We start from the raw sequence: 7,484 nt of genomic DNA, 5'->3' as shown, positions 1-7,484 counted from the left end.
GATCATTCAGAGCTTGAAAGCTCTAAAACACAACAATAATATTGTAGTGGAGATTGGCGTGGACCACCAGGAGTGGCTCAGAAAACCTTGCAGAGCTTGGATAAAGAAGAAGAGAACCAATGCAGGAGGAGACATTTCCTTTAGACTTGTTTCTCCGAGGACTGTCTAAATAGGAAATGCAGGAAATTAATACTAAGACTTCTTGTATTTGTGTGGTTCTTTATGATTAGATATGGGTGGGAAGGAGAGTGATTTTGGATATTATATTTAAGCAGTCTAGATAAAAGCTTCTCTCTAGCATTTCTCCCTCATTATCCTCAAGATTTGGAAATATTATAGGCATCTGTGATCTTGTACTTCTTAATCAATTGAAAACATAAATCTGGTGAAAACCTTATATTTGCTTCACCTTATAGAGTTGTATGAATTAGATTACATAAGTAATCTCAAGGTTGTAATATTTATATAAGTAACATATGTATTATAGATTATTATATTACTATATCATAAATGGAGACGGTATGTAATTTATATGTAATGTCATTTAATTTACACACACACAGACACATATATAAAATACTTAGAACCGTGTCACCAGGGTCTGTTGAAGCAGACATTTCCTAATTGGAGGTAAATGCCACAATGGTGACACTTTACCTGGCTGACACGTCTCCCAAACATACTTGGAATCAAAGTGGCAGCAAAGAGCTTAAGAGAGATGGGGTTAGGAGATGTCAATGAACAAGATTATTTTTGTTGTTATGTTTTTCTTATATAAATTGTGTTCAAACAATATAGTTGGGAATGAGGCTGGAGAAGATATTCGTGTCCTAGCTTCTGTGGTACCCAGCATGACAGCATGGTCTCCAAAAACCCCCCTGAGATTTGGAAAGTCTGACTATTGTTTGTCTTCTTTTAAATTTCTCTGTGACTCCAAATTTCTGGGTCATCACTACTGAAAAGAAGTTGCATATTAATTTTTAAGTCAACTGTTTGTTACACTCTATAGAGTTCTCATTCTAACAGGTGGTACAGTCATTTCCTCATTTGTCTATTCAATACAGATTTATTGAATGTTCACTGTGTCAGCCACTGTTCTAGCACAGGGTATTACTATAAAAACTGGCAAAGCCCATGCCCTCATAGCCATTTCAGTGAGTGGGGGTGGATATACTCAAGCATACAAGTCAATACATGGTGTGCCAGATAGTATCCAGTGCTAAAGCAGAGTAAAGGGCAAAGGGAGTATTGTACCAATGTGGGTGATCTGGGAAAGCCTCTATAACATGGTGACATTTAGGTAGAAGTTTGAGGGAAGTGAAAGAGCAAGCAGTATGACTATCTAGAGTGTTTCAGACCAATGGAACAGGAAGCACAAAGTCTCTGAGGCAGGAGCACACCTGTTCAAGGAGCAGCAAGGAGACTTATGTCCTGAGCAAAACGGGCAAGGTGGAGGCTGGCAGATGGGTATGGAGGGTCAGGTAATACAGGATCTTGTGGAACCATGGAAGGACCTTGGCTTTTAACCTGAATGAGATGGAGAACCAGAGGGGAAATTTAGGAAGTGGAGCGATGTAATCTGACTGGAGATTTAAAAGAGCCACTCAGACTCCCGTGTTGAATGTATATTATAGGCAGCAAGGGGAAGCCGAGGGTAGATAGCAGGCTATTGCTTCAATGCAGATGGAATATAATAGTGGTTTGGACCATGTTCCAGATACTATAGCTGCATAACAAATTATTCCAAACAACCTTTTTATTATGCTCATGAATTCTGTGGGTTAGGAATTTGGAATCAGAAGGGACATAGCAGTCTCTGTCCTACAATATCTTGGACATCTGAGAACCCCAACAGCTAGGGGGAAGTTTTATATTTCATAATGAAGATTAGAGAGCAAAAGGATTGTTGAGAAGGGTAGCTAATAAACGAAGTGGTATCTGGAGGTAGCCATGGGGCCAAGGGTATGTTTGTTAAAAGATGGGAGAAGCCAAGCACATTTGTGTTGATGAGAAGGATCCTGTAGAGTTAGGGAAACTGATGATGCAAGAGAGGAGGGGATGATACAGGGTCACAGGCAGGAGGGGCTGGAGTCCAGAGGCCAAGTGCAAGGATGGACACTGATGGAAGCAATGACACCTCATGTATTAGGAAAGAGGACAGAGAATGAGGGCAAGATACAGGTGAGTTGGTGGATTTGATGGTGGGAAGATCAGGGCATTCCTATTTCCTTGTTTCTATTTTCTCAATGAAGGGTGAGGCAAGGTCATTGGCTAAGAGTGAGGGTGGTGGAAGAGACGTAGTGGGTATCCAGATGGAAGACGTGAAATGTTCATTTTGGAGGGTGAGAAATGTCCTAGGTTTGCCAACAACTATTGAGTTATAATCATGAAGTTAAAGTGAGACCAGTTCAGTAGGTCTGTATGCTTTTCTCCAGTAAATTTAGTTGCTTGGATATGGCCACAGAAAAGATGAACAGTGAAATATAAGGAGAAAGGGGCAAAGGAGTTAAGAATCTTTTCAAGTGAGTGATTATAATATTGGACCATGAGAATTAAGCTTGGATGAAGAAGAAATGAGAATATGAGGGAACATATCAGAACAATGAAAAAGTGGTGGGGGTCAATGGTTAGGTGGTCTTTGTGGTGTCAAAGAATTACAGGGATGGACTATCTGGAGGAGGTGAGCTGGAAGAAGAGGAAGTATTGGATAGACATCGAATGGAATAAACCCTGCTTGGTTGTGGTGTGTAATTCTTTTTATAGACTGTCAGATTCAATTTGCTAATATTTTGTTGGGGAGTTTTGCATCTATGTTCATGAGATATATTGGTTTGTAGTTTTCCTGTCTTATAATGTCTTTATCTGGTTTTGGTATTAGGGTCATGTTGGTTTCATAAAATAAGTTAGAAAATGTTCTCTTTGCTTCTATTTTCTTGAAGACATTATGGAGAATTGGTATAATTTCTCCTAAATGTTTGGTAGAATTCACTAATAGAATTCTCTGGACATCATGCTTCTTTGAGAAGCTTATTAATTATTGACTCAATTTGTTTAATAGTTTTAAGCCTATTCGGATCATTTATTTCTCCTTTTGTGCTTTGGTAATTTGTGCAGAGATAAAATGGGATGCTTGAAATTGAGATTTTTGTGAAGGTACAGATATTGATAATGACTAAGTCAATGATGACAGCATGATTTATCAGTCTAAAGTCTGAACTTTCCTTGAACAGGAGAGATAAGACAGATGCAATAATCGAAAAGGAGAAAGAAGGTAGGGTGCATTAACTGAGCAGGAGACATAAGACGGGATGGAATAACTGAACAGAAGACATAGGACAAGATGCAGTAATTGAAGAGGAGAGATAAGAAACAATGCAATAAATGAGAGGCAAGGAAGGAGGAAGAGTGAGAGAGAGGAGACAAGATATAAAAACTGAACAAGAGAGATAAGATAGGATGGAATAACTAAAAAGGAGGGATAAGACAACATACAATAAATGAGAGAGGGTGAAGGAGGGACAGAGAGAAAGAGAGAGGACAGGATGCAATAAATGAACATGAGAGATAAGACAGGAAGGAATAACTGACCTGCAGAGGTAAGCCAGGATACAATAAGTGAGCAGGAAAGATAATACAAGGTGCAAAATGAATGGAGAGACAAAACAAGATGGAATAACTGGGAGAGATGAGAGAGGTTGCAATAAATGTTGAAGAAGGATAAGACGAGTTGCAATAAATGAAACAGAGATAAGATAAGATACAATAAATGTGCAAGAGAGATAATAAAGGATGACATAACTAGACAGCAAGTTATGACAAGAAACAGTAACTGAGCAGGAGATATGGACCAGATGCCATAACTGAATGTGAGAGATAAGACAGGAGGGAATAACTCAATGGAAGAGATAAGACAGGAGAGGGTAATTGAACAGGAGAAAGTAGTAGGTAATTGCTCTAGAGAGAGTCTCCCTCCTACTAGTGAAGTCTTCTTGGCCTGGTGCCTTTAAGGATGAGTAGGGTGAACTTACAAAGAGGGTGAATGGGCATTATGGTCAGAGGCAATAGGAGCAAGAAGAATATGACAGTGACAGTAAAATATGAAAAAGGAACATTTAAGTCTACATGGGTATCATAGAACATGTAAGAATGGATGCTTTGACTCATAAAACGTTAAAGGGAGTAACATTTAAGCTGAAACTTAAAGAATGTGTAAACATTTGCCAAGTGGAAGAAGTTGGAGGGCATGCAGGAAGCAAATTCAAAAGTATGTAAACATCATTTATTCATTCTTTCAAAATATAATTATTGAGCATGTACTCTACTCAAGCACAACGCCAAATGGAGGGATACAGGGATGAAGAAGACCCCTTCCCTACACTCATGTAGCTTACATTTTAATGAAGAAGAAGGACATTATTTATAATTCAGTAAGTGATCGGTGAAGAGAACGTATAATAGGGAAATCTGACCTATTTTGGAGGGTCTAGGAGGGTTTTCTTAAGTAAGTGAAATTTAAGCTGAGATTTAGAGGATGAGCAGGCCTTATCTAGTCCAAGTATAAATGTGAGGGGTGAGAAAGATGCTTTGAAGCCAAGGGAACAGCATATGCTAAGTCCCTGATGTGAGAACACTCACAATATATTCCCAGAACTGGAAGGAGTTCAGTGTAGCTTGAAACATAAGGAGGGACAAGGAGAGTATCATACGGTGAAGTTTGAAAGCAGGGCAAGAGTCGTCTTCAGGATTTCAGTCTTTATGCCACGAGCAAAGGGATGGTTTTAAGCTAGAGAATGATGTGCTCAGATTATTGTTTTTAAAAAGATCTCTCTGGCTGTAGTTTAGATTTCACCAGAATGGTTTAGACGTGGAAAGAAAGAAGAGACGTGTGAGAGACCAGGCAATACATGATGGCAGTTTGCATGCGGACTATGGCAGAAAAAGAGAGAGAAGATGATGATCTTCAAAGATACGTGTATTTAAAAGTAGTGAAGAAAAAACATGACCATTGATTGGTCATGGGTGAAGGAGGACAGGTAGATTTCAAGGCTGTTTCCTAAATATTTAGCTTGAGCAAGTGAGTGGTTACTGTTGCCATCTACTCTAACGAGGAACAGTACAGGAATACAAGAGAGGTTTTAAGGAGTGGAGGGGAAGATCGTGAGTTCATTTGTGTTGAGTTTGAAGTGTTTTTTAGTAGCGATATGAAGTCTGGAGCTCAGAACAGAGAGCTAGAGTTGGGATATAAATTTGGAATTCGTAGGTTACAGATGGTAATGGAAGCCCAGGGAGCAGATGACGTCAGCCAGGGAGAAAATGTAAAGTGAGAAGAGAGGGGCCTAAAGTGAAAACTTGAGCCACGTCACGTTGAGTTCACAAAAATATCTGATAGTTAGGCAGAGGCCAATGAGCTGATGAAGGAGAGGAAAAGAGAAGCAGGAGAGGCAGAACTATAAAGAAAGCCAAGGCACGGCAGAGTTTTGGAAATGAAGGGAAGAGAATATTCCCAATAAGAGAGAATGACCAGATGTATAATATGCAGTTGGAAGGCCGATTTAGTTAAGGATTTAGACTTGTTCATGTGATTTAGCAAGGAATTCACAGGATCCTAGTGAGATCCATTTAGGTGGAGTACAGAGTGAAAGCCAGATTGGAGTGAGTGGAGGAAAAGGAGAGAGGTGAGAAAGCAGAGACAGACTATATCTATGACTCTTCTGAGAAATTTTGTTGTCAAGGAAAATAGAGAAGTGAGACAATAACTAGAGGGAAAAAAATAGGATCAAGGGAGAGCTTAAGAAAGGATCCAGGGGTGGCTGGTTAGCTCAGTTGGTTAGAATGTGGTGCTGATAGCACCAAGTTTGCTGGTTCAATCCCCACATGGGCCACTGTGAGCTGTGCCCTCCTAAAGGAAGGAAGGAAGGAAGGAAGGAAGGAAGAAAGGAAGGAAGGAAGGAAGGAAGGAAGGAAGGAAGGAAGGAAGGAAGGAAGGAAGGAAGGAAGGGAATCCAGTAAAGTGGAAGAAATTGGGAATGAAAGTGAAAAAAAAGGATGGTCTATTGTACAAATAGTCTAAGAAGGAAGGAGGGAATGAGATTCAGAGCCAGGTAGGGGAAGTGGCCCTATTTGGAAAAGAGGCCTCCACATTGAAAGGAAGAAGATGGTTTGGCAGTAGAAATGTAAGTCCATTTCCATCCGATGGCATTTCCTTTTCTTTTAAGCAGGATGTGAGATCATTTCCTAGGGGCAAAAGGGAAAGTGGAGACTTGAGGCGAGTGGAGAAGGTTTGCAATAGAGAGCAATAGAGTGGTTGGGCAAGTTGACAGTGTAACTCCAGCACTGAATGCCCCGTGGGGTTAGTGGTAGGAAATTTATAGTCGTACCATTTTCTCTGGAGTTCAGAGCAGTGAATTTTCAGATTCATTCAAGTTTAGTGTTTTTACACTCCAGTCTGACAGAGCATAGGAGATGGCAAGGATGTTTATGGTATTGTCAAGAGAGTAGACAAAATGATAGATGGTGAATTTTTGCTTAGTTGGGAGAGAAATAAAGATAAAATAGGGGATGGTGAATACCGAAAAAGTAAAAGGCTAGAATACTGGAGGTGCTTATGGTGTTGAAAACTATTATGCTGGGGATAGTCCAACAAGCTAGAAAATCAGGAAAGAGATGCTTGATTTGGTGGCTTAGAAGACGGCATTTTCTGGAGTGAGGCTGTGGAAGGGGCAGAGTGGAAGAGAAGGCAGTGGAGCGTGGGAGACAATGTATTGGATGAATCATCCACGTGAATGTTGAAGTCTCCCAGATGTATGGAAAGAATTGGGTGGAAAGGCAAGAGGTGCTAAAATCTTAATGAATGAAAGTCAATATGCAATAGCAGTAGGTATGCAGAATAGCCGAATAGCATGAATCTTAAAGAAGGAAGACCTTTCTATAAGCCGATAAGTGGCAATGGGGATCGACAGGGGGTGGATTTCATTTCTAGCTCAGGACTATGGAATTCTTAAAACATGAGAAAATAATGGTTACCTCTTAAGAGACCTTTCAGGTAAGCATTGTTTTCAGGGAGAGGCGGATTTCAGTGTAAGCCAAGAGGTGGGGGGAAGTTCCAAGGGGCATAAGAAATCCCATGTTTTCCAGGAGGGTCAGTGTTAGGTGAGAGTACAACTGGGATTGGTTAGTTATCAGACCCTACCTCGTTGCTTAGCATTTGTCTATGTATCTATTCATTGTCTTCATTAAGTGAATAACCAAATGAAATGGCAATATGGAATTGGACTATTACGTTGTAACCTCTGGCAGAAAATTGGATGATATATTAAGTACTGTTAAAAACTGCTTTATAAATTGCTTTAAAGTCCGCTCAAGGTGCAGTGTTAGAGAAATCAGTCCAATGATCAGTAGAAAATCAGTGAGGGAAAATCAGTGAACAACCCTGAGGGAATCTTCCCCAGGAGCTGAAGTCCAGAGGTGTGCAGCTAAATAATTTA

Source organism: Rhinolophus sinicus, chromosome 12, assembly GCF_057876585.1.
Source record: "Rhinolophus sinicus isolate RSI-liver-muscle chromosome 12, RSI-T2T, whole genome shotgun sequence".
NCBI lineage: Eukaryota > Metazoa > Chordata > Mammalia > Chiroptera > Rhinolophidae > Rhinolophus > Rhinolophus sinicus.
Note: the sequence above shows the minus strand (reverse complement) of the source record.